At 49.5% G+C, this 26833-nt stretch overlaps 2 protein-coding genes and 1 pseudogene across 3 annotated transcripts in view; 2 read left to right on the top strand and 1 right to left on the bottom strand.

Annotated features, from left to right (window-relative positions):
- Nucleotides 1-26833, bottom strand: part of RSPH14 (radial spoke head 14 homolog) — a 190742-nt gene that overhangs the window by 40434 nt on the left and 123475 nt on the right. The gene's annotated exons all lie outside the window — the stretch shown is intronic.
- Nucleotides 2755-26833, top strand: part of GNAZ (G protein subunit alpha z) — a 111727-nt gene continuing 87648 nt past the window's right edge. Inside the window, exon 1 of the mRNA XM_072599844.1 lies at nucleotides 2755-2994. The gene's annotated coding sequence lies outside the window, so the exon portion shown is untranslated. The remainder of the gene's footprint in view (nucleotides 2995-26833) is intronic.
- On the top strand, nucleotides 19846-26038 carry LOC140498689 (large ribosomal subunit protein uL1 pseudogene; annotated as a pseudogene).

Raw genomic sequence — 26833 nt, 5'->3', positions numbered from 1 at the left:
GGGAAGGGGGGGAGAGGAAAGGGAAAGGAAGTCGAATATGGTCACACCCTGCCTCTGCACCTTAGCTCTTGTGTTGGCCTTGACAAAGTCACTTCTTTCCCTGGCCTTCAAGTCTCCTCCTTTGCAAAATGGGTGGGGTGGAACTAGATGATTTCAGCGTGCTATGATCCTTTAATCTGTCCCCTTGAGGAGCTGCTCATGTAAAGCCCAGCTTCCCCACACTGGGAGTGACTGTCACCAAGGCAGGGAACCTCCAGAGACCTCAGCTACTCAGACTTGAGAATGAAGACATGCAATTCTGTCCCTGAAAAGGCTTATCAAGGTGACAGGCAGAGAGCCAAAGCCAACCAGCTGCCCAAAATCACCTGGGGGAACCAGAAGAATGAGTGACAAGCTATCTTTGTGTCATGGACAAAATGGATGTGGTGTGAGTCAGGCAGCCCCAGGAGTCTCTCCCTGCCCACCCATACTATTTCACAGGCAGCCCTCCTGCCATCTCAGTTAGGCATTGCCCCCTCCCCACAAATACTCCTGGGGGCGCAGAATACCACAGGTGCTGAAATCCTTAAATATCAGAGCTGGGAGGAAGGAAGGAAGGAAGGAAGGAAGGAAGGAAGGAAGGAAGGAAGGAAGGAAGGAAGGAAGGAAGGAAGGGAGGGAGGGAGGAAGGAAGGAAGGAAGGAAGGAAGGAAGGAAGGAAGGAAGGAAGGAAGGAAGGAAGGAAGGAAGGAAGGAAGGAAAAAAGAAAGGAAGGAAGGGACATTCCAAATATGGGGAGCGGGCCTGTGCAAAAGAAGGGGGATAGAAGGGGGACTAATGTAAAGGCGAGTATAATGAACAGGTAGTCAGGGTGATTTGGCTGGAATGAAGGTAGGAATGTAGTCTGAAATGACTGAAAGAGTGGAAGGCTTTATACCCCAGGCTGTGAAGCTGGTCATTTTAGTGGCTCCAGAAAATTTTTGAGTAGGGGAGTGGTCAGATCTGGGTTTTAAAAATATCAGTTGAGCAGGTGAACGGAGGACGATCTGGAGAGGAAAGTGTCTCTGAAGCAGAGAGACCAATTAGGAGTCTGTTGCAACAGACTGTGTAAGAAAGAGGTGATGAGGACTTCAACTACCATAGTTGTGTCAGTGGAGGAGGAAGGAGGGAGGAGAGATGGCCAGTGATTCTCTGGGGGAATTAAGGGAAACGGAAGAGTCCAAGATGAAGCCATCACTGCCCATCTGGGCTACTTAAAGGCTAATGGTACCCTCAGTAGATAGGAGGGTCTGTGGAAGCAGGATGGGTTTGAGGGAAAATGCTTTGGACCTGTGTAAGAGTCTCAGCATACATACAGGCAGAAACATCCACTGGGAGGGTGGCATTGGGGGGCTGGAGATCAGGAAAGAGATGAGGGTAAGATATTGAGATTTGACAATTATTCACACAGAAATCTGCACTGAAGTGAACTACCAAAGCAGAAAAATACAGCAAAGCAAAGAGGGTTCAGAACAGACTTTGGGGAAAAACCCATGAAAGTAAGGGTCAGACAGGTATGAGGTAGGAAAAGAAAAAGCCATGTCACCTAAGCTAAGAGGCAAGAGAATCCAGGAGGAGGGGGTGGTGGCCAGAAAAGTCAAGGAGGAGAACTGAGACAAGGCATCTGGATTTTAGGAATCATTGGTAATCTTGGAGAGAGCAGTGGAATGAGGCAGCCTCACTCTCACTTAACGTTGGCCATCCCAAAAGCCTGGCTTGGTCTGGCAGTACTAATTGGAAATGGCGGTTAGTGCTGGGTAAAGGGCATTGGAGTGAAGTTGGAGCGTTGGCTTCCTGTCCTTGCTGGGCTGTGTGACCTTGGACAAGTCTCTTTCACAGTCTGGGCTTCAGTTTCCTCCTCTAGGGTCTATATGCCAGCTATGATATTTGGAATCTCTTAATACAGGTTGATTAGACATTAAAAAAAGTGGGATGGAGTGAGGTGAGGTGGGGCGGGCAGAGGGATTGGGGGAACGACAGTAAAATCCTGCCATGGCCTGCCGGGAAAGGGCTGCGTCTTTCCTGGCACTTGAGGGGACGTGGGTTCGCATGTCTCCGAAGCCTCTTCCCCCCCCCCCACTCCCACCCCGCCGCCTCCTAGTCTGCTTGCCTTCTCACTGAACGCCTCCCCTCCATCCCACCCCTCCGCACCCGTTCCCCACGCAGCCCACGAGAAACAAGAGCTACGATCTAGCGCCTGGGCTGCAGAAAACCTAAAGGGGAGGGGGACAGCCAAGGGGGGAGGGGGAGGTACTTAGCCCCACCCCGTCCCGCCCTCCCAGGCTCCCATTGGATTGCTCAAGCAGCAATCCGCTCCTGGTGGCCGGCACCGCCCAATCTGGGGTTGGGGGAGGGGGGAGCCGCCGCCTGGGCTCGGGAGGAGGGAGCAGGCGGCTCCCAGCGCAGGGCGCAGAGCTCGGGCTCCTGGGTGTGCAGGGCTCGCGGTCGCCCCCATCCCTCCAGCTTCCTCCACTTCCCCTTCCCCCACGCACACACACACACGAGCCACCCCCTCCCCGCTCTCCCTCACCGTCACCCCCGCCCTGCCCCGCCCCGCCTTGCCTCCTCGCAGCCCCGTTCCGCCAGTCACTTGGTGACCCGGCCCCTGCGCCCCTCCGCTCCACTGCGCTCAGGCTGGGGCCCGAGAGCGTCCAGCCGGGCTGGCTAGAGACGATTAGTGTTATTTATAGCGAGAGGTGGCGAGGGGGAGGGGTGGGGGGGAGGAGGAGAGAAGCAGGCTAGCGAGCTCTCTGCCCGCCCGCCCGCCTGCCCCAGCTCTTCCCGGGCCGGGCTGGGCCGGGCTGGGCTGGGCCGTGGGCTCTCTGACTCCGGCTGTCCATCAGTCTATCTTCGGCGCTGACGAGAGGCATCGAGGATTACGGAGCGCCCGGCAGGAAGGCCAGAAGGAAAGCAAGCACGTGGGCCCCTAGCCTGGGGGCGATGGAGGGGATCCTCGCCCTCATCCGCACCCAAGAGGTGAGTGCAAGCAACAAACAGTCCGAGCTCCGCAGCGCCGGACTGCGCCCGGCTGAGCTGCGCAGCCTGCGCTGGGTTGGGCTGGGTTGGGCTGGACTGAGCTGCGCCGGGAGCTGTCCGGGGGTGGTGGTGCTGGAGACTGGTTCAACGCCACCGCCCGATATGCCCGGGAGGAACAAAGAGGGGGCGGGGACGGGGGCGACTGGAATAAGAGAGGGTCACCTCCCCAGCCCTCGCCTGGCACTCAACCCAGCCTTCGGGGCTAATCCCGACTAGCGGGGCTGCTGTGCTCAGACTCCCCTGGCCCCACTAGTGGCAGCTATGGTGAAAATAGAAGAGAGGGCAGGTCCAGACCCAAACTCTTGGCACCCTCTCGCCAAATTGTACCTCTCATGTCCCAGCTGACCAATGGCTGAGCATAAAGAATTGACTTGTGCCCCCCCCCTTTCTGGGCACCTCCCTTCTTTAAATTCTCTGTCCACTGCCTAGGTCCCCTCAGGGGTATCTCTTAGGTGCCTACTCTTTTGATTGCACTCCTCAATTGCCTGCTGTCCAGGTGACAAATACCCAGGAATCCTTCCAACCCTGAAACCACAGGGCGTGACAGCAGAAAGGGTCATGGCTGATAGACCCCTGAGACACTCAGTTCAGGCCTCCTCAGCCCCAGAAAAATGGTCAGGCTTCAAGCATGAGAGGTAGACATGGTAGTTTTCCTTGTCAGTTTGGAATCATCCCTGGGCAGCAAGCTGCTTCCATTGCTGGAAGAGATATGTGGCCACATGTGACTGCAGCCTCTCAGATCTGTTTTTTAAAGGTGTTTGTTGGGGGGGGGGGGGGGGCAGGGAGAAGAGGAGAAGGCCTAGGAGGACGTTCTCAGTTGAAGTTCAACATGAAATCCCTGATTTTACCTTTATGAGTAACATCATTAGGGTGTAGCCCAAATGGGCCTGGTAGAGAGGGTTAAGAGGGCAGGAAGCTGCCTGGGAAACTAGCCAAGGTCCAGGGTTATGTTGTTTCCAGGAGAGATGAGAGAATGGGGGCATTTGGAGGAAACCTCAGCCTGCCATTGGTCCCTCTCCCTGGATTTCATTTCAATGGGTGTGGTGGCACTTCATGAGCAGATGATGCCTTTGGGATCTCAGGGGGAGCTGTGATCAGGGAGTTATCTCCCCATCTTTGGGGGAAGGATCCCTCTGGATTAGTTGTGATCTTTGCTTGAATGATACTGTCATATGTCTAAGTCCAGGGCTGCACCAGGAAGTAAGCACTGGAATAACACAAACCAGAAAGTACACTAGATTCCAGAGGGGTTGGGTAAATACCTACAGCATAAAAGCATTAACCAGTTAATGAGAATTAGAAATGTTTGAGGCCAGACCCTCCCACAATCCATACCTTGGTGGTCCCTGAAGAGCCAGAATCACAGGGCTAGAAGGGCTGTGGGGCTGACCCTGGGAGGACACAGGGCAGGAAGAGGGGGCAGCTGTCACCTGACATATGGCCAGTCTTTCATCCTATTCTTCCTGACCTGAAGCATTTTTCCTCTGCAATGGCACTGACAGGGGTTAGTGTCCAGATGGGCAAGGAAGCTGGTAAGAAGCTTTCTGAGAGTGAGAGGAAGCATCTTCTTGCAAGTGAAGCAACTTTTGCCTTTTTGGTGAGGGCCCAAGGGCCAGCCTGGGCACAGTGGGACTGCTCTAACCAAGGACATCTGGATTTCACTCTGTGATTCTTTAACTTCAGAGCATAAACAGGTGGAGGGAAAGAACAGCTGTCAGGATAGAGGAAGCTTTCTTCATCTAGTCCAAGTGAAGATTGAGCACAAGGAGGAAATTCAGCCTCTGATAAGGATTGATTGGGTGGACTCAGTTTCCTCAAATCTAAAATAATACTCTTACACTGAATGATGTCTCTGGTCCCTTTGCAGCAATGATATTCTAGGGCTTGAGATCCAGCCCAGCTCTAACAGTCTCTTTTAAGGCTCCTCCCAGTTCTGACATCCTGTTTCCAAGGTCCCACCCACCTGTGAGAAGCTCAAAGGCCCCTCCCAGCTCTGTTATTCTGTATCCTAAGGCCTGCTCTGACATTCTATGTTTGAACATCCTTCCTAGCTGATATTTTGTGTTCTAGTATTTTTCCTAGCTCAGACATTCCATGTTTTAACACCCTTCCTAGCTGACATTCTATGTTCTAATATCCTATTTAGTTCTGACATCCCATGTTCTAACATCCTTCCTAGCTCTGACATTCCATGTTCTAACACCCTTCCTAGCTGACATTCCATGTTCTAACACCCTTCCTAGCTGACATTCCATGTTCTAACACCCTTCCTAGCTCTGACATTCCATGTTCTAACAGCCTTCCTAGCTCTGACATTCCACATTCTAAAGCCCTTCCTAGCTGATATTCCATGTTCTAACGCCCTTCCTAGCTCTGACATTCCATGTTCTAACACTGTTCCTAGCTGATATTCCATGTTCTAACACCCTTCCTAGCTCTGACATTCCATGTTCTAACACCCTTCCTAGCTGAAATTCTATGTTCTAATATCCTATTTAGTTCTGACATCCCATGTTCTAACATCCTTCCTAGCTCTGACATTCCATGTTCTAACACCCTTCCTAGCTGACATTCCATGTCCTAATACCCTTCCTAGCTCTGACATTCCATGTTCTAACATCCTTCCTAGCTGACATTCCATGTTCTAACACCCTTCCTAACTCTGACATTCCATGTTCTAATACCCTTCCTAGCTCTGACATTCCATGTTCTAAAACCCTTCCTAGCTGATATTCCATGTTCTAACACCCTTCCTAGCTCTGACATTCCATGTTCTAACACCCTTCCTAGCTCTGACATTCCATGTTCTAACACCGTTGCTAGCTGATATTCCATGTTCTAACACCCTTCCTAGCTCTGACATTCCATGTTCTAACACCCTTCCTAGCTGAAATTCTATGTTCTAATATCCTATTTAGTTCTGACATCCCATGTTCTAACATCCTTCCTAGCTCTGACATTCCATGTTCTAACACCCTTCCTAGCTGACATTCCATGTTCTTACATCCTTCCTAGCTCTGACATTCCATGTTCTAACACCCTTCCTAGCTGACATTCCATGTTCTTACATCCTTCCTAGCTCTGACATTCCATGTTCTAACACCCTTCCTACCTGACATTCCATGTTCTAACATCCTTCCTAGCTGACATTCCATGTTCTAACATCCTTCCTAGATGACATTCCATGTTCTAACACCCTTCTTAGCTGACATTCCATGTTCTAATATCCTTCCTAGCTGATATTCCATGTTCTAACATCCTACTTAGCTTGGACATTCCATGTTCTAACATCTTTCCTAGCTGACATCATCCTTCCTAGCTGACATTCCATGTTCTGACATCCTTCCTAGCTGACATTCTATGTTCTAATATCCTATTTAGTTCTGACATTCCATGTTCTAACACCCTTCCTAGCTCGGATATTCCACATTCTAATATCCTTCCTAGCTGACATCATCCTTCCTAGCTGACATTCCATTTTCTAACATCCTTCCTAGCTCACATTCCATGTTCTAACACCCTTCCTAGCTCTGACATTCCACATTCTAACATCCTACTTAGCTCTGACATTCCATGGTCTCTTCTAGACTTTAAGATGATATCACAGGATCTTTTCTCTGTGAGTCAAGCTCTAGTCTCCCTTTTGGGACAACTCTTCTCCTGTGTCTATTCCTTCTTTCCCCAATTAATACCTACAGTTGAGCCTTGGGAGAGGCAAAGATGAAAATCAGTCCCTGCCTTTGGGGAGCTCCTGCTCTAGCAGGGGAGGCCTGACTGGTACAAAGATAAACCAGCTTGGCATGGCATGGGGGAAGTGAGGGATCTGTGCCTGCACAGGAGTGTGGATAAATGGCTAATGAAGCAGTGGAGAGGGGGGAAGAGGACTTGGCTTTATGAGGGAGATCAAGGGAGGCCTCCCTGGATTAAGTGACCGGCAGGTAGGAAACTGCAGGTGGAGAGCAGGGAGACATTCCAGGCAGAGTGGAGAGTATGAGCAGTGAAGAACAATGAAGAAGCTCTCATGGGGAGAGTAGCAGTGAAAAATAAAATGGAGGGTCTTGAATGCCAGACTTTTTAATAGTCTAGGCTCTAGGTACTGGGAACCCATAAAAGGCTTCTGAGAAGGGGAATGCCATAATTAGAACTATGCTTTAGAATTATGCTCACTGTTGGTGAGTCCAACAGTGGCACGCAGGACTGACTGTAGACGGAGAGAGACTAGAGGCAGGGAGACCACTGACGAGTCAATTACAATCATCCTAATGGGAGCCAATGAGGACCTAGACTAAGGTGGAAGCCATGGGGATAGAAAAAGAGAGAAAGATACAAGAGACCTTTATTGCAAAGGAAAAGTGATTTGCATGTTGGGGGCAAGGGAAGAGAATGCATCACATGTGTCCGGGGGTCTGGGAGGGTAATGACATTATGAACAAGCATGAGGGAGCCCGAAGAGGAATGGAAGAGGCTGTTTTAGATGGAGGAGTTTGAGGGATGAGTGAGGCATTTAGGATGTTCAGGGGGAATTTATTTGGACTTTTGGAAATGTTCTGGAGCTCAGGGAAGTGGCCAGGGCAGGAGGTGGGGGGTAGAGGGCCTTGAGTGGAGGAGATCCCTGCTACAGATCATGCCAAAAGGGATCAGGGCCAAGGAAATGGCCACAGTTAGGAGACCAGAAGGGCCAAGAGGCAAAGAACTCCAGACTACAAGTTTCAAAACTAGGTCCTAGTCCTTGGCTGCTAGGTGGCACCATAGTGCACACAGTGCTGGGCCTGGAATCAGGAAGCTCATCTTCCTGAGTTCAAATCTTGCCTCAGACACAAGTCCTTTGACCCTGTTTGCCTCAGGTCCTCATTTATAAAATAGGCTGGAGAAGGAAACTGCAAACCGCTTCAGTATCTTTGCCAAGAAAACCCCAGATGGGGTCAAGAAGGGTTGGACAAAACAGAAATGACGGAGCAAAACAAAAGAATTTCCTCTTCCTGCCTCTGTCGCTATCTCTGTGCATAATCTCTACCCAGTTACTTCTCTTCTCTGGCCTTCCCTTTCTTCATCTCACACAACCTGAGAGATGGAGGGCTAGTCCAACCCGAATAGCAAAGAATCCCCACTCCATCATACCTGACAAGGAGGCAGGGGCATAGCCTGGGAGGTCTCTAAGGTCTCTTCCTGTTCTGACATTCTCTGGCTCTGCCATACCAGCAAGGGCCCATAGAAAGAATGACCAGACAGACTCTGAACCAAGAGCATGCACTGTTGTTGTGGAATGGTAGGGGAGGGGAGGCTTTCCAGGACAGTGTGTGTGTGTGTGTGTGTGTGTGTGTGTGTGTAAGTGTAAGTGTGTAAGGGTAGATTCTGGCAGATGCTACAGACAGGGCAAGAGAAGTTTGGACATTGTTGGTGACCTCCAAAATGGCAGCATGCTTTGGCTTCCCTACTAGGTTATAAGTGCTAGGTGCTACCATTCTTGTATATATTGCCCCCTCCCCATAGTACTTAGTAAATGGTGATGGTCTCTTGATGGATCTCAGCAAAATTGTCAGTTCTGGGACTAAAGCCCCTAGACTGTGGCCGCAAGTATGGCCTTTATCACAGAGCAGAGGAGTGACCTTTTGGCTTCCAGTTGGTTCTGAGCAGCACTATGGACATTTGGCTATTGGCAAGTGGGTTGGTAGATGCTTTTTCAATATGACTGGGGATGGGGGATGGGGAGGAAGAAGGCTGGGACCTGGAGGTGGGAATGGACCTGGACTCCAAGGCTGCATTCAATGGCTAAATGACCATTTATCTATATTTCTGCAGTGATTCTGGGTCAGATACAGGTTAGATTAGATGACCTCTGGGACCCCTTCCAATTCTGAAATTACATATGTGAGTTTTATGTGTGTTATATGTGCATGTGTGTAAGAACCCTTGAGGCTCTGACCCTCAGCAGAGCACTTCTCCCTCCACTCTTGGTTAGCTGGATGATAGGCTCCCTGGCCTGTATTTTCTGGATCTCCTGTGTTTCTGCTTACCCCAATGTTTCTGATTATTTTTGAGGTGCTGGAGGGAGTGTGATGATGTCTGTGGGCAGTGCAAGCTCCTGTTAGCCCACAGCTGGAGCTAAATAAGGGGTGTGGATCAGTATCCCCTCCCCATGCTCTCCCCTTACCTTTGGGCATCTTGGAAGGAAAACTATCAATCTCTGGGAGTTAGAAGTCTGTGAGAAGCTCTCAGATGTTTCCTGGTGGTTGGAAGAGCTGATAAACATCTGTCCCTTGTGCTCTTGGTGATCACCCTTTCCAATTCCTCCCACCTCACCAGTCACAGAGCACTAGCCACAGTTCACATGACCTGGGCTAGCCACAGATCAGCCATGTGACCTTCAATAACTGGCTCAAACTCCCTGAGCCTTAATTTCCTCACCATTTATTTGTCTCATCCAAGGAATAATGCTTAGCACATAGTAGGTACTTAATAAAAGCTTTTTTCCCCTTCCTCTCCTGCCTGTAAAATGGTATCAATAATACTTAATTATGGCACGCCTCCACAGGGTCACTATAAAGATTAAATGAAATAACAGACACACAAGTGCTTGGGGAGCCCCACATACATCGTGGTGGTTGGAGTCCTGAAGGAAGGCACCAGGCTAGCAGCAACTCTGGCTCACACCTCTCTCTCTTCTGCTAGGGGCCAGGGGATGGGAGGAAGGATGCTGGATATGTGGTCCACAGACCCAGGGTTAAATCCCAATTCTACTGTTTAGTGGCCACGTGCCCTTAAACCAGTCACTCTACAGGGACTCTAGGCCCAACCTTCTCACTTATAAAATGAGGAGGTTGGACAAAATGCCTTTAAGATTCCTTTCAGCTCTAGAAGCTATGATCTGAAGGGAAATTCAGACTGAACATTATTGTGAGCACACGCATACACACATGCGCACACACAGACACGTGCACACATGCATACACACACACACACACACACACACACACACACACACAAATGGACAGACTCAACCTCAGCTATGTAGAAGATGCCCAGCAGGCATGCTGGTGGGCCTTGGAGAGAAGTGTAGCTGAGTGTGGCTCAAGGCCAGGATGAAGCGGGCACGCCAAACGCCACCTAGGGGTTAGCTGAAGAAACAGAATGTCCAAGTTGGAGAAGAGCAGGTGCTAGGGATCGGGTGGAGTAAGGTCATTTTGTTATCCGAAGTGCCAGTCCCCTAGATCACACCGATTCTGCATGGGCGCAAAGAGGGGAGTGATGGAGAAGATTCTAATGGTCAACCCTGTCCAAAGGGCTCCTCCCCACTGAACGTGCTGGAGGCAAGACTGGGGCAGCACCTCCCTAGAGAGACTCGAGAAGGGATCCCTTTGTCAGCTGAGGGGCAGAGCCAAATGCCTTCCGAGGTTCCTTTGGGCTCTGAGGTACAGGCTCCTCTGAATTCTGCAACCCAGCCTGGCCTGTCCACCCCATAGCTGATGGTCACAATTCCACCGGATTTCTCTTCTTCATCTCAGTTGAGATATGGCATAAAAGAGACATGGCAGGAGAAACGCCTTCCTTCAGTTGAGGCCCCTCCATGTTTCTGCCCCATCCAAGCCTTTCATAATATCACGATGCCTCAACAGTGTTTTGGGGGAAAGCTGCCTGCCCATGGGAGAAATGAACAAGTGATGCCCTGGCAAAAGAAACAGCAGCATTTCTTCATCTTTGTTTTCCTCCTTGCCGCCTCCCTGGCTGCTGCCAGCCTCAGCGGCCAGGATCTGCTGAGCACCCATTAGGTTTCCCCAGAGAATCATCTATATTGCCAAAGTTCCAATCTGTAATCATTAACTCATATTTCCCTTCTGCTACTGTCTCTGCCCTGCTTTTCCCGAAGGTACCCAATCATTCACACATGATTTCTTGTCTCAGAAAGAGGAAATGACCCAAGGCTGTCTCGGGATTTCTGACAGTTACAGAGCATATGCCCTGGAGCCCAGATCCATCCCTTTGGGTTTCTCCCTCTCTTGCCTCCTGGGTCCAAAGGGTGGGTGGCCCAGCCCTGCCACTTCATCCTCGAATAGAGCTTATATATGAGGTCCTCAATCACCCTCCAGAACTATTGTACAATCATAATTCTAATCTCGCTGGCTTTAGGCTCCCCAGCCTCTCCATCCAATCTTCCTCAGAGAGCCACATCCATATTCGTAAGGCCCAGGAAGTTTGTGGCTCCCCATTAAGATAAAGCACTCTTCAGCTTGTCATTCAAGGCCCCTCCCCAATCTGGTTCTCATTTACCTATCCCCTTCACATATGTTCCATTCCCCCAGGCTAGACAATTAACTGCTCCTTCACCTTCCCCTGCTCTCTTTGGCTTCTACTCATTCATCGGTCAATCAACAAGCATCTATTAAGTGCTCACTGGGGGCTAGGCATTGGTCCAGGCTGTCCTGCAATGCCACTCCTTCCTCACCTTCTCCAGAGCGACAGCTCAGGATCCCTCCCCTCCAGGAAGGTTTCCCTGATTCTTCTCCCCCAGCTGCAAGCTGTCTGTCCTCAACCTTTCCTAGAGGATTCTGTCTGGTTCCCTCCCTTGTGTGACTCTTGTCTGTATGCATGGTTTGTCCTCCTTATCAAACAGGACAGGGGCTATGTTGGGGTTTTCCTCACTGTATTCCCCACCCCAAGGAGGGGGCCTCCCACATCACATGTAATCAATAAATATTTCACTGAATTCTTTCTCACCTGGGCCCTCAAAGTCCCCACTCAGCCTTTGCTCTTGGATGGTGGCATGGCTGAACCCCACCATTGGTCCACTCCCTCCCAAATGCACTCAGCCAGCTCCCAAGTATCTGTGACTTGCCCTGCACCCCACCTCTGCCAACATGCCCAAGTGGAGCTTCTTAATTCCACAGCTCAGCTAAGGCCTTCCTTGGCATGGCCATGTGGCCACAAAACTTCAGAGAAGGAGCCAAGGGGGTTCTTTGGGATTTTCCCTTTTCCCTCTCCAGTCAGCTCTCCCATGGAGGGGACCGTGGGCATCAGTGAGAATAACTTCCCTTGATAGTGCTGTAATGTTGCACAATACTCTGCTCAGAACAACTCTGTGAGGGAGGGAATGCAATGATTTTCATCCCCATTTCACAGATAGGGAGGCTGAGGCTGACAGGTGAGCTTGGCACAACCACATACCAAAGTGTTCAAGGTAGGCTTTGAGCCTACATCTCTCAGCACTAAATTTGGCCCTCTGGTTACTGCACTGCTCCCACTTCTGCCAGTGTGTGTGTTTGTCCTTCGTTGCCGAAGAAGACCATGCCATCAGAGAAATGATGACACAACTTGCACTTGACTTTGTTTTGAGTGAGGGAGGGTTGTGGAGGTCACCAGCCTCACTTCTCCTCCAGAACCATCTGAATCCAGTGACCAGATATTCATCAGGATAACCCAGGATGAGGCAGCTGGGGTTAAGTGACTTGCCCAAGGTCACAAAGCTAGTGAGTGTCAAGTGTCTGAAGTGAGATTTGAACTCAGGTCCTCTTGACTCCTGCACTGGTACTCTATCCACTGTACCAACTAGCTGCCCCTCCCACCTCTGTCACCCACAGGCTAGAGGACCTGAGCACGTCATTAATTTGTCAGTGCTCTAGGTAAGTCTTGGACCTGCAGAAATAAGGGGATTTGCCTCATCCAGGAGCTCCCTCTATGGTGAAATCCCAGGTCCAGTCAGTCCCTGTGTCCATGCTCTCCAAGGGCCCCCAGTGGGGAGGAGATCTCGACCCTCTTCTGGAGCTCTCAGTGCTACCTTGGACCCAACACATCCAGAACCCAATCCACCTCCTTCTCCCATTCATGTTCTCTTCCATATTTATGAAAGCTGCACCAACAGACACCAAACCTCTGTCATCTTGACACATGAGAGAAGTCAACCAGCTGCTGGTTCTTCCCCTACCATTTCTCTCCTGCTAGTTCCCTCTCCCTAGTTCCACCACCATTGATCGAGCCAGGAATGGCAGTAGCACTCTGCGGCCTTCTTATTAGACATCACTGGACTTCTTTTGTGGTCTAACTGGGTCTTTGTGCCTTTGGCCACTCTCCTCTTGGATCCATTTTGCATACCCTGACAGATTAGTCTTAGTGCCTGGCTCTGACTATAGCCCTCTCCTGCTCAAATGCCTTCTATGGCTCCCCACTGCCTCTAAGACAAAATCTAAAGTCCTCAGCCTGGCTTTCAGAACCTTCTGTGATGTGGCTTCAACCTGACTTTCCAGCCTTAAGTCACATCTGTGCCTGCACTTAACCTGATCTCATTCCCCTTTGGTCCCCATTCTTCAAGGCCCAGCTAATGTCTTTCCATGCAGCCACTCCCAGGTGCTCCTCACTCCCCACACAAACATTGGTAGGGCTCCCAACCCCAAATTACTTTGTGTCATTTTGCATTCTGTCATCCTTGTTTGTGTTGCCCTCTCCCAATAGGATGCAAGCCCCTTGAGGGCAGGGATCTAAGCCCCTCCTCCTTCCATGTATACAGTAACGAGGAACAATCAAGAACCCAGAACCTGGATCCACCTACACTCTGAATGTCCAGGCCCTGGGTGCCAGGTTTAAGCAGGTGGGGATAGCGGGTATTTCTGCAGAACAAAAGCTCCTTTGAATTCTCTTTTTCCTGAGGAACTGCTGCCTCACGTGCTCTCAGCTCCATTCTCCAGGGGCTGCCGCCTTAATTTAGAACAAGCCATGGCAAAGTGCTGGAGAAGTTGGAGCTTCAGCTGCACTTCCAGGCAGGCACTGTGGGGAGTAGCAAGGCCAACTTTTCTCAGCCTTTACAAAATTGATTGCAATTCTTGTGGGTGAAAAGAGTCCTCAGAGGGTGCCCTGAGGCTGCACCCCACTCTGCATCATCGGCAAGGGGCCTTGGGAAGCTGGTGGACTTGGAGCCAGGGATTCTGAGTTCCAATGCCTCCCTACTTCTTTCCTGGATAACTCGCCTCTCTGCACACCTTAGTTTCCCCATCTGTAGAATGAAGGGTTGCACTCACAATATCAAATCCCCTTTCCTGCCCCATATCTGAGGCTCCGACCCCCTGCACAAAGGCCATCCAGACGCCACAGGAAGACTTTCATGAAGTCGAGCTCACAGGCTCAAGAGGCAAGCTCTTCTCTTTGGAGAATCAAACCTAGACACTTTCTTTTTAATCAGAACCACCTTTTCAGTGATGATCTGCCCAGTACTCCTGGTTTTTCCTGATGGTAGACTAGCTGGACATGAGAAATCCCTGGACACATAATTCAGCACAGGCTCCCTTTATAAAGTGCAAGATCAATGAGTCTCTGAAGACTTTGTTTGCGAAGATCACTTGGTTTGGAATCGGAGGCCCTGAGTTCAGCTCTGTCTTTGACTATATGACCAGGTCACCACCTCAGGGCCTCAGTGTCCTCATCTATTACAAAGACAGGCTTGGCCTAAATCACCTCTAAACCCTCCCCAACTCCAGATCCCGTGACCACTTAGAGGTGTTCACACTGGTGAGGAAAGAAACCTATCTCTGTCCCTGATATGCTCCTCTTCCCCATCGAGAAGATGGACCTGTGCATACTACAGCCAGGTGAAAGATGACATCATTCCACCAGCACTGGGCCAAGAAGGAAACTGAGTCACAGAGTTAGATGTAAAAATGGGTATTCTCCAGAGATGAAGAAGGACAGGGAGTACAATGAGGGTGGCAATTCCAAATTTGTTTCATAAACATGCACTGAGTGCATCTGGGTCCCTACAGGATGCCTGGGCAGTGTGGGATAGCAGAAGTCCTTAGGAGTTTATCTCATGGCAGAGATAATGAATACACAAATGTGTGTCTTATACCACATTGAAAGAGCTAAGTATCAGGCTCAGAGAGAGGAGGGACAGATCCTTATCTCCTGAAGGCACATCAGAGAAGGCTTCTGGGCAGAGGCAGTGTTTGAGTGAGATCTTGAAGGATGGGAAAGAATTAAGCAAAGAGCAAAGGGAGGCATTGCAGTTAGAGGGGGAGAACACAAGGGGAGGCAGGAAGCCAGGTGGTTTGTTTGGGGCATGGGTGGATGAGAGGGGTGGTAGAAGGTAAAGCTGAGCCCAGGGGGTGGGGGCAGGACCACAAGTTCACCTCTTCTCTTCATCCCTCTTGGCATGAGGCCCAGCACAGTTTCTATGGAACAAAATCAAACTTACAATTGGGGTTTTAGCCACTGATCAAAATGGCCCCAGTCGACAGCATCAATGGGGGCATGAGTCTTTTCGGTTTAATGGCGCATCAATTCTACCCACTCTATGCCCTCCCTGGCCTTGTTTGATGTGTCCATCACAGACTTGATGGGCAAATGTTTAGTTCTGCTTTTTATCCCAGAAAAAACCCTGGAAAGGACCAGAATAAGCTTGGTGGGAATCACTGTGCCACGAAGCATCCTGTAAAGTCAGTGGGGTCTTAGGTGGGCTTCAAGGGAAGGAAGCCTGGGGTACAAACAAGAGAGGGAAGAGTTCAGCTGCTCTCTGCTCTGATTGGACCCAATCTATTGGCAATTCCAAGGATAACATTTTAGGAAGAACCAAAACCACCTAGAGCATATTCAGAGAAAAGCAATTAGGAGAAGGATTGCAGACCATACCACGCCATGTCAAGATGGAGTGAAGGAACTGGAGAGGTTCAGCTTTAAAAAGTCAAGCCTGCTAGTGCCTTCTCTCCCAGTCAGCCTGTATATATAGCCTGCCTGTCCATGGGGGTTGACCTCTTGTCTCCCCCATTATCTGGGAGCTCCTCCAGTGCACAGGCTGTCTCTTGCCTTTCTTTGGATCAGGACAGGCACAAAATAAACATGTCCTGACAGATCAACCGCACAGCACCACAGGTCATGCCTCTCATCTGGAATGACAATGGACTACCCTCCATGGTCTCTTCCAGCTAGGTCATTCTGGGGCTGATGCTCCTCCCAATTCTGCCATTTTCTTTTCTAAGGACCCTGCTGGCTTTGATGTTCTAGGTTCCTTCCTGGTTCTGGGGTTCTGTTTCTGTTGGATGTCCTGTGTTCTCTGGTCATTCCTAGCTCTGCCATTCCATGCTCCAGGGTCCCTCCAGGCTCTCCCTCTGTCCTCAGATGAGCAGGACTTACTGCCAAATAGGCTGCTTGAAGCTAAATGCTGAGGTGGGGGGAACAACTCAAAGGAAGCAGAAGGCACAGGTCAGTCCATGTCCAGCATGCACAGGCAGCTGAAGAGTAATACAGACTAAAGGACCTCCATAGTGCAGGCTGGACTGAAGGCTTCACCACCAAGACAGGGCAGTTCTGTTGCTCTATATACTGTGTGGTTGTTGTTCAGAACTCAAAGGAGTTCCCTACTGTGCCCACAGTGAGAAGGAGCCTCCTTTGGCAGAAGGGCAGGGGGCAGCTGTGAAACTGAGGGCATAAACAGTCTGGGGTTCAGAACTTCTTGAGAGAAGAGCCCAGGCCCCTTCATAGCACCCATTACAGTCCTCTTCCTTCCCACCTGTGACTTCCCTCTTTCTGTCTTTGTTGGCACCATTCCACACCCCACCCTCCAGGCCCAAGTTCAAGGCCTTCTTCCCTCTCCTAGTCAATCAGTTCATCGGTCCTACTGATTCCATCTTTCAAATATGTCCTCTCCTCTCTCCCCCCATTCACCCAATCCAGGCCCTGGTCACCTCCCACCTGGAATAGCTCCCTAACCAATCTGTCCATCCCTCCTCCCGCAGTCTCTCTGCACACCTTACCTGAATCACTGTCCTTACTTCCATCACTCCACATACATGTGTCAAACACTCACTATTTGCCAGGCCCTGTTCTAAGTCCTTGGTCCAGAAAAACAGAGGTGCAACAACAGTGCTTACATTCTCTGGAGGAGGCAGCATGGACATTTAGCTCTATACAGGATGCACTCAGAGTAGGTGGAAGGTAACCTGAGAGGTGAAGGCTCTCCCCCAGCATGGGGTGGGGGAGACAGAAAAGGCCTCCTGGAGCCAATAGCAGTCACATAAACTGAGTCCTAAAGGAAGCCTGGGATGCCAAGACATTGAGGTGAAGTGGGAGAACCTTCTAGGTCTGGGGGATGCAAGGAGTTCGTTATCATGGGTGATGAACAGTGGGAGGGAGCCAGAGGGCCCAGAGAGAATGTGTCCAAGAAGACACCAAACTGGGGAGTTGGCCTTTGATCCTGGAAGTGAGAGAGAGTCACTGGAGTTTATTGAGGAGGGAAGTTCCGTGGTCAGACTTACCCTTCAGAAACATCTCTGGCAGTCAACTGAAAGGCTAGACTGGAGTGGGGAACAACTCAAGGGAGGAACATCAGCCAGAAGGCTGCTGCAATGGTCCAGCTGAGAGGAGCTAAGGGCCCTAACGAGGGAGGGGGCTATGAGGGGAAAGAGAATCTGGCAGTTAGTTGGCTTTGGAAGATGAGGAGGAGGGGGGCCTCAAGGCTGACACCCACTGCGGGGATGAACTTGGGTGACTAGAGGGATACGGGATCCTTGGCAGAAATCAGAAAGTTCACTTGGGGGGAAGGAGAAGCGTGGGACATGTTGAGTTTGAACATGTCTAGTCCAAGATGTCTCAAAGGCATTTCATCACGTGGAGCTGGAGCTCCAGACAGAGACTAAAACTGAATACATGGGTTTGTATAGAGATAATCGTTGGACTTCTGAGAGGTGGTGAAGAAATCACCAAGTGACACAGTATACAGAGAAAACAGAAAGGGGCCTAGGGCGGAGTCTTGGCTGCACACATAGCTGGTGGGTGAAAACCCAAATGAGAGGAAATTTTGGAGAAAAAAGTAGGCCACGCAATCAAATGCTGCCAAAGGGATAAAGGGAATGTGCCAGGCCCTGTGCAAATATCATCTCTGGGAGACAGGTGGGATTATTAAACCCATTTTACAGTTGAGGAAACTGAGGCAAACAGATCAAGGGTCATCCAGCTAGTAAGCATCTGAAGCTGGATTTGAACTCAGGTCTTTCTGACTCGGTGTCCAGCATGCTATTTACTTCCTCTAAAGGATGAGGATTGAGAAAAGGCACTTCTGGACTTAGACTCCAATCACTTTGGGGGTTACCCCTCCAATGCATCCTGTACCTCAGAGGTTACCTCCTGTAGCCCAAGGCTGAATCCTCCTTGAGGCCAGGGGACCCTCCAGCCTCTGAGTGAAGGCAGCCCTTTCCACGACAGGACAGACAGCACTAATCATTAAGCAACAGGTCTGCCCATCCAGTCTTAATTTGCCTTTCTCTCCCTTGCTGCCCCTGGGCTCAAAGAAAACCTGTCCAATCCCTCTTCCTCAGGATGAACCTTCCCGCCTCCCACCATGAGAAGGCAAGGGTCATGCATTATTTGGTTCTTCCCACCTGTGTGACCCCAGGCAGATCACACCATCTCTCTGGGTGAGGTTCCTTCTCAGTGAATGAGGGGGTTGGACTCCATATCCTAGGCTCCCTTCCCCTCCAGTCCTGTATCTACCTGGCCACTTGCACCCAGAACTGTCTGTACACAGTAAGTACTTTAATATATACTGCTTTGTACCAAAGAATAGGAGAGCTGGAAGGGGCCTCAGCTATTATCCAGGCCTCTTTGCAGTTGCTACTAGTTGCTGGAGGCCTCTAGGCCAGGTTCTCATGGGATTCACTGTCACTTGAATGAAGGAATTAAGAACCACTGCCAGCTGCCCCAGGCCCACTCTGGGCTGCAGCTGCTGGGTCCCAATGGTCCTCCTTCCCCTCCCCTGCCCTGCTCTTGCTCCCTCCCCTGACCCTTGGAGTTATCTACCCCAATCCTGCTTTCCTTTCACTCCTGTAAGTCTCTCAGTCAGTGACATATCCAAGAACCTAATCAGTGCTTCATCTCCCTTGTAGAGTGTGGAGTGGGTACCCTCCCCTGAAGCATGTGCAGGGATCAACCTGTGCCCTCTGCCTTGTGGTGGGCCACATATCTCTGGCAGAGGTCCCAACAGAGGACACATGTGATTGGCAGCTCCTGATTGGTTCCCTGGTGGGTGTGACTGTGTCGAGGAGGATTGGCCATGGAGCCAGAAGAGCTCCTTACTCAGTAAGTTTTAAGAGGAAACAGGAGAGGACAAGGTCTCTGCCTCTCTCTGCTGTCCCTTCCTTTTTTTATTTCTTTTTTTTTGGTATGGTGCTTTGGAGAGCTCTCCCTTCCAAAGCCCACTGAATCAGTCCACTGGCCAGTCCTTCCTGACATCATCCCACCGTCACAGGGACCCCAAGGAATGGCTGCATCCCCCATGGGGGCCACTAAGTCCAAGCCCCCCAGTGCTGAGCCAGAGTGCAGAGAACATATACCCAGTCCTCAGATTAGAGCGTTCCCCTTCCACTGCCATGTATGTCATGTGATGGCCATTTGCTGACCTGGCCCTGATCTCGCTGCTGATCATCACAGCTCCCTCCTCACCCAACTCATGGCTTTGTTGCTGCCTCCTGGCAAAGGGTCAGTAATGGCAGGCCCTGGGAACTCAGGGAGCCAGGGCTGTTGAGGTGACCTCACCCCAACTCCATATAACTTCAGCAAATGTCTCTTAAGCAGCTGCTGCTTGGGGCAGCCTAACAACACTGACTGCAGGAGTCCAGGATGGTAAAGGCCTGGCTAGACAATTCCTCAGTGGGCTGAAAGCTCAATCTGAGTCATCAGCGGGATATGGCATCGAATATCATTATACAATTACTGACAGAGAGCTGGGAGGCCACTAGTTCAGCTCCCTCCTTTTACAGACCAGGAAACTAAGGTACAGATGACGCATAACAAAGATGCCGATGATGCCGATGGATGAGGACGATGACGGATGGCTCTCACGTTGCCAGGGCACTTCAAGCTTTGCAGTTTCCCCCTTATCACTCTGGTGAGGCAGCCAAGGAAAGCAAAGGAGATCTTAGGCCGCCTTTATCTGTTCTGGCCTGGTGTCCAGCACAGAGAAGGTGGCAGTCCTACTGGCCTTAGGTCTGCAGACCACATTTTAAAAAGCCCAATAACAAACGGGCTTGTTTGCAGCACAGGGCAATCCAGAAGACAGCCGGCCTGGTAGCCAAGCTTTCACAAGATCCAGTGGGGGCTGAGGAGGCTTAGCCCAGACAAGGGCAGGGCTGCATTATCATTTCTGTTCAGACAGGGAGCACTAGCTGAGGAGGTTGTGGAGAGGCTTTTTACCTTCAGCCCTGAGGTTATGCTGGATGTTAAGCCCTGGCAGGGGAAACGCAGCAGGTATAAGCCATGGTTCCCACCTTCACGGGGCTCACAGTCACAAGATCCCAAAGTCCTCCATCTACAGCAGGAGCTTAGAGACCAACTAGGCCAACCCTCTCCCTTTAAAGATGAGAAAACTAAGGCCCAGAGAAGTTGGAGGATCACATTTATAACTGGAGTGGACTTTAAGGCCATGCCATCCAGCCTCCTCTCACAGACAAGGGAACTGAAGGCTGGAGAAGTGGAATGATTTGTCTGAGGTCTGAGCCTGGATCCCCCGGAGCACCGATCCTCTGTAGCAGTAGAGGGGGAAGGGACTTCACAGTGCATCTGCAGACCCTAAACACAGACTGTGAGCTCCTTGGGGGCAAGGACTATCTCCCTCTTTGTATCCATAGGGCTTAGCATAGTGCCTCATACATGTTCTCGTTGTTCAGTCATTTCAATTTAAGGTTTTCTTGGCAAAGATACTGCAGTGGTTTGTCATTTCTTTCCTAGCTCATTTTACAGATGAGGAAACTGAGGCATACAGGATTAAGTGACTTGCCCAGAGTCACATAGCTAGTAAGCATCTGAGAACAGATGTGAACTCGGGTTTTTCTGACTCCAGGTCCAGCACTCTATCCATTGAGCCACCTAGCACATGTTTATCAACTCTGTTTGACTATCTCTAGCAATGGGAAGCTCACTACTTCATGAGGTAGCAGCTACACGTAGCTCCCTCCACATCCTTGGTCTAGAACCCTAGCCTCCTCCTCTCCCTGAAAGTCTCATTCCCACACTTTCCACCAGTGTTTGGGGCATTTGGAGAGGCTTCCCCCCTCCCATCCTCTTCCTCCAGTGCTTTATCTTGGCATGTCTATAGAGGATGAGCTCCCGCAGGGTTTTGAAAAGCAGAAAGGCTCCTTGGATGAACCTGGCTGCAATGGAGACTGCCACCTCCTGGCAAGGCATGAATTTGTGTTCTGTTTTATTTTTTACTACAGTCACCTCTTAGGTCTTAGAAGGACCAACACCTGAGTTAGTAGGGCAGGCCACATGCAGGACTGACATAGGGCTCTTTGTTGGGCAGTGGAGGGACTCAGAGGAAATCCCAGAGTATCCATTACCCTCCTCTTCTCCTCTCTACTTAGTGTCACTAGTCCTGGGTTCCAGTACCAGATGTGCCCCTTGCTAGCTAGGTGACCTCAGGTAATTCACCCAAGCCATGTTCCACAACTGGATAACATCTTGGGCATCCCACCAACTGCAACTGATACTGTCTAGACCTGCTCCTGCCAAGAGTCCTGGGTGAGATGATCAATGGATGAATGAATAAAGAAATGGATGGTGGGACAGATGGATTGATGGATGAAAAAGCATTTATGGAGCACTCCCTGTGCTCTTACAGAAGTGAGACAGTCCCTAACCCCAAGGAGTTTTCATTCTAACATACTGTAACATATTTAGGAGAGTGATGGCCAGGGAAGTCCCAAGGAGAGGGAATGGAGCAATGGGGCAGTTGATTGGCATGCCTTTATCAGAAGCAATGGAAATGTTGATTTGATTGAAGTGAAAGATTGGGGTGTTGAGATATAATGGGCTTTCACTCATCGGGACAGTATAGCCCCAGGACTAGGGTTCCAAAGCCGGGTGTCTTAGCTCCTCCAGGGCATGATCTCTGGAGGTCCCACTTGGAAGCTGTGAAAGCAACAAATGACCCAGGTAAAGTATGGTCGGGTCCGGAGCCAGCTAGATAAGAGTGGGTTCTCACCAATCAGAAGAGCAATATGGAGATAAGTCTGCAAAGTCTTGGCCTGAATCTGTGACTGTGAAGTGTGTGGTGTATGGTGAAACAAGAAGTAACTCCACTCCAGGGGAAATGACTTATTCAAGACATAATTCTAACCAAGCCAGAACGATGGACAATCCCTTCAGAGAGGCAGGCAGGCAGCAGGCAGCAGTCCCGACCTGGGCACCAGTCCTTCTCAGCTGCCTAGAGACAAAATGATGAAGACAAGCAGGACCCATGCCCTGGGGCTGCTGGGGGCCCTCAGACTGTGGCTTCAGGCCTGAGTGTGTTGCTGGGAGGGTAAATAAGAGAGCCAGCCCACTGCAGCCAGGCAGTGCAGCGATGAGGTGTCTGGTTACCAGGGTGGCCTCCCCTGTGTTCCTGGGTTCTTGTTGTTCTATGTTGTTGTGTCTCTGGGGAAAGTCTCAGGCACCAGCCTATACAGGAGAAGTTGGAGGCCTAGAGCACATCATCTGCCAAAGGGATGGGCAGTGACTTTGCCACAGTGATAGTTACATTTCCCATGACACCATTCAAGGGCTTTCTCACTCCCTACCTCCTATCCGGTGTGTACTGCATGGTGCACTAGAAAGAATGCTAGTCATGCGGTCACAAGTCCTGAGTTCAAATCCTAGCTCTGCCACTCACTAACTGTACTTTGGACAAGTCATCTCCTCTTTATGGATCTTAGTGTTCCTCTGAAAATGAGGGTGAAGGATGAGAAGTTCCCTTCTCCCCCTGACATTCTGGGAAACTTCAATTACCAACCAGTGGTCACGCAATCCTAAATAAAGGAGATGAGCAAAGGACAATTCTCCTTCCTGATGTTTGGAAAAAAATAGAACCCATTATGAGTGGATGGAGAATTAGACAGGTGTTAGAGGAGAGGCAAGAGAGAAGGAACAAAAGGCAGATATAGAAGAAGGACTCAGAAAAGAGAGACTTAGGTGTCCCAGACTTTTGTGAAGGAACTAAGAGAGTGGCTGCACTTAATGAGAGAGAAAGAGAGGGAGAGAGAGTGTGCACGCAAAACAGACAGAGACAGAGAGACAGAAGGAGTGAGAAAGAAATCCAGTATTAGGGAGGAATCCTTTCCAAGACTGGTCTAGTAGAAAGAGCCCTGAGCTCAGCATCTGGTCCTGTCTTCCATTGACCTGTGACCTTCCCCCCATGGCACAGATCATTTCTGAGGTCCCTTCCAACCGTGATCAAAGTCTTGCTGCCATAGCTCTCCAGTGCTAGACTCTAAAGCCCCTTGCAGCTGTCTTGTTCCATCTTCTAACTACAGTACCTCTCTGTTCTAACATTCCAGCCCTGACATTTTGTGCTCTAAAGTTTCCTGCAATGACATCCAACCAGTCAACAAGTATTCATTCTAGGGAGAAAGAAGGGGACAGAAGGGAGAGCAGAGAGGCAGATGATTTAGAAAAGAAAGACTTCTCAATACTTGACCAAGTCTCTTCCACCTCTGACATTCCATGGCCTGTATTCTAAGGTCTCTTTCTAAGTTCTCTCTCAGCTCTAACATTCTAGGTTCTTAGGCAGTAGTCTCCAAAGTGAAGGTCCTTGGGACTCCCAGTAAATGGCCTTGAGGGGTAAGCGAATTATAAAAGGAAAATGCAGGCCACACCTCACAGCCCACCTTTTCCCACAATAGCCCACTGGAGGGGCTTGTTACAGACAAGCCTCTCCCCCACCTTCACCATTATCACTCAACAAACCTCTTGTACTTGACTCCCTCCAGCCCTGGCGTCTCATGACTAGACAAGCCCTGCTTCAGAACTGCTCAGTTCTGAAGGCAGTGATTGCCTGGGCCTCTACACTGACAGGATGGACAGCAGAATGTCCACTGCCCCAGTGTCCTGGATTTGCCAGGATCTGCATCCCAGGCAGGGGCCAAGAGCACAAAATGCCTGACCCCATGGAACGAGCAGGCATGGATGGGGCTCACAGATCTCATGACATTATAACCCACCCCTTTCCCAGGCCTCCCACTTACAGAACAGGACATCTCCAGTCTTGCTGGTCACCCAGGTTCATGACCTTGATGTTATCTTCAAATATCTGCCTCATTCCCACCGTGCCAAGTCTGTCTGACTCCACATTCACAAACATCTCTTTCCTGCAGTCCAACAGTCCCATTTATGTGGTCACCTCCCTATCCCCAATCAGTTCAAGCTCACTGTTACCCCTCACCAGCATTACTACAATAACCTTCTAACTGGTCTCCATGATTCCACTCTCTCCACTGTCCAAGGCATCCTCCACCCAGCCATCACCCTGATAGTGCCAGAGCACAGATCTGACCATGTAATTCTCTTCCTCCATTGGCTCTCTGCTGACTTTAGGGGAAAAAATGTGGTTTCATCTTCATCCTTTTTAAATTTATATTTTTGTTTAAGTTTGAAAATGTACATAATTATTAGTACAGTAGTACACGTATATAATTATAAGTAAGTAAATACATAAATACTGTGGTATGTGCTCAAAAAATTTTTTCTGATGGGGTGTACAAATTAAAAGGGTTTGAACACTGGCATTGTGAAGTCCCTTCCAGTTCTGACATTCTCTGTCCCAAAGTCTTTGCCAGCTCTGATATTCTCTGTGCTGAGGTCTTTCTCAGCAGTGACATTCTATATCCTAAGGTTCCATCTGCCTCCAACATTCTATGCTCTGTGTTCTAAAATCTTATATAAACCTACACAATGGTCCTGACCTTTTGGTGATTACCTGACTTGTCAACAGTCTATTCCCATAGCCCATCACCATTTGGGTGTAGTAAAGCTATCCCCAGAGCCTTTAAGAGAGCTGTCCATCAGCTAGATAGATGACTTGATAAAAAGGAGGGGGCCAGCAAATGAGGGGGTTATAAAGAACTCCAATTGTTGATAGAGATTCTCCAAACTGATCCTTGAAAAGGCAGTGAAAAGCAATCATTCTGGTTTGAAATCAGCAATTCCATTTGCCATGGAAACTGCCAAGAAGGCTGCTTGAAGACTCTGCTGGTCTCTCCCTAAAGATGGCCACCTTTTAACTTGGCTCACAAAGGAAGGCCCAAGCCTCTTGCTAGTTTGTATTATTCCTTCTTTCTCCTCCATTGCTTTCAGACCCTTCATGCTTATAGATTTATTTACTTCTCTCAGCTCAGTCCAAAGAAATGCCTGGCTTTTGTTTCCTCTAGTTGATTCAATATTCCTTGAATAATACTGTCAGGGCCTCCATCTGGTCTTGGTGGGGTAAGGGCCAGGAGAAAGGGAGATTCTTCTGTTGGAAGGGTTACAGATTCACAGAGAGTCAGAGCCGGAAAGGGCCTTAGAGCCTTTCCTGGCTTGTGACCAGTAAGTGACCATAAGCAGCAAGTTCTCTCATGATACTCTCTGCGAAGCTATGGGAGAGGTCCTGCATGAAACCCATTGTAAACGCAGAACACTGTTGAAACCATGGCACTGCAGAGCAGTCTGAAAAACTATGATCTCCAAAAGGACAAATGTTTCCCTGGCACCATGAGGCTCAAATTTTCTCTGTGTGTCCTGGGAGACCAACAGCGGCTGTTATGTGACCAAGGCTGTAGAAATCCCCAACGTGGATACTGAGGTCCTGAAGAAATTGAACAAGAACAAAAAATTGGTCAAGAAACTGGCCCTTTTGGGCCTCCAAATCCTTCATCAATCATATCCCTCAAATCCTGGGTCCTGGTCTGAACAAAGCTGGCAAGTTTCCATCTCGGTTCACCAGCAATGAGAATATGGAGGCAAAGGTCAATGAGGTTATATCTGTTATCAAGTTTCAGATGAAGAAGATGCTATGTCTAGTGGTGGCTATTGGACACGTGAAGATGACAGATGACAGGCTTGTCAACTACATCCATCTGGCTGTCGATTTCCTGGTTTCTATTCTAAAGAAAACTGACAAAATGTGAAGGCATTGTATATCAAGAGCACCGTGGAATAAACCTCAGTGTCTGTATTAAACAGTATAGTGTTAATAAATGGCAGGAGCTGCTAATGAATTAATAAATGGAGAAAGCTGCTAACAGAAAGAAAATGCCAAATCTGGGAGATACCTGAGAACAATAAAATGTCAGCATGGAGCACTGGATGTCAGAGCTTAGAAGGAAGCTTAGAAGGAACCTTAGAACATAGGATTCTAGACCAGATCCTCAAAAGTGGAGAGGGACCCTAGAACACAGAACATGGGATGTCAGAGTTGAAAAGCTAGAAAAGACCTCAAGAGAACTGGTACAGAAGTTCTTAACCTCAGGCCAGTTGGTCAATAAGCAGTTAATAAATGCTTACAATGTGCTAGGCACAGCACTAACACAAAGTGTTCAATCATTTTAATCATGTCCAACTCTCTATGACCCCACTTGGGATTTTCTTAGCAAAGATACTGGAGTAATTTGCCATTTCCTTCTCCAGCTCATTTTTTAGATGAGAAAACCAAGGCAAACAGGGTGATGTGACTCACCCAAGTTCACACAGCTAGTAAGTGTTAGAGGCCATATTTGAACTCAGGTCTTCCTGACTCCAGGCCTGGAGTTCTATCCACTGCACCACCTAGCAGCCCCTTTAGCCACAAAAGGGAGAACAGATGGAATGATAACTAGTGACTGTTTTTATAAGGATAGGGGAGGTGTGGACAGTTTTTAGGTAGTAGAGATACAGCCAGTACGTAAGAAGAGATTGAAGATAAGTGAGAAGGTAGATATGATAGGGGAGAGAAGGTGCTGGAGAAGATAGGAAGGTGGGATCTTTTGTGCAGGGAGAGGGGTTGGCTTTGAAGGGCCACCTCTTCTTGTGAGACAGGTGAAAG

The sequence above is a fragment of the Notamacropus eugenii genome, chromosome 4, assembly GCF_028372415.1.
Source record: "Notamacropus eugenii isolate mMacEug1 chromosome 4, mMacEug1.pri_v2, whole genome shotgun sequence".
Lineage (NCBI taxonomy): Eukaryota > Metazoa > Chordata > Mammalia > Diprotodontia > Macropodidae > Notamacropus > Notamacropus eugenii.
Note: the sequence above shows the minus strand (reverse complement) of the source record. Positions and strands in the feature narration are given on the sequence as shown.